This window comes from Oryx dammah, unplaced genomic scaffold (assembly GCF_014754425.2).
Source record: "Oryx dammah isolate SB20612 unplaced genomic scaffold, SCBI_Odam_1.1 HiC_scaffold_5, whole genome shotgun sequence".
NCBI lineage: Eukaryota > Metazoa > Chordata > Mammalia > Artiodactyla > Bovidae > Oryx > Oryx dammah.
Window position 1 is genome coordinate 88,925,221 of NW_024070189.1, and position 403 is coordinate 88,925,623.

The window sequence follows — 403 nt, forward strand, 5'->3', positions numbered from 1 at the left end:
GCAGCCGAGCCGGCCACCCGAGTCGGCCCAGCCGAGTCCGCCACATTCCCAGAATCCCGGGCGGCCCCGCCCAGCTCCCGGCTGCGCGTCCCCCTTCCCACGTCGGCGCAACCTAACCCGCGGGCGCGCCCGCCTCGCCCCGCCCCTCCCCGCCTGCGCGACGCCCCGCCCAGCCCGACCGCTAGTCCCACCCCCGCGGCGGGCGCGCGGGCCGCCGCCCACTCCCATTGGCCGCACTGGCCGCCCGTCGGCGCTGTCCGCTCGCGGGTTAGGTTGTGAGGCGCTGTCGCTCGGTCGCGGCGGCTGCGGTTGGCGGCGGCGGCGGCGGCGGCGGTAGTGGCGGTGGCGGCGCGGGTGGAGGGCGCCCGGGCGGGACCAGCGGCCGAAGAGGACCGGCGCTCGG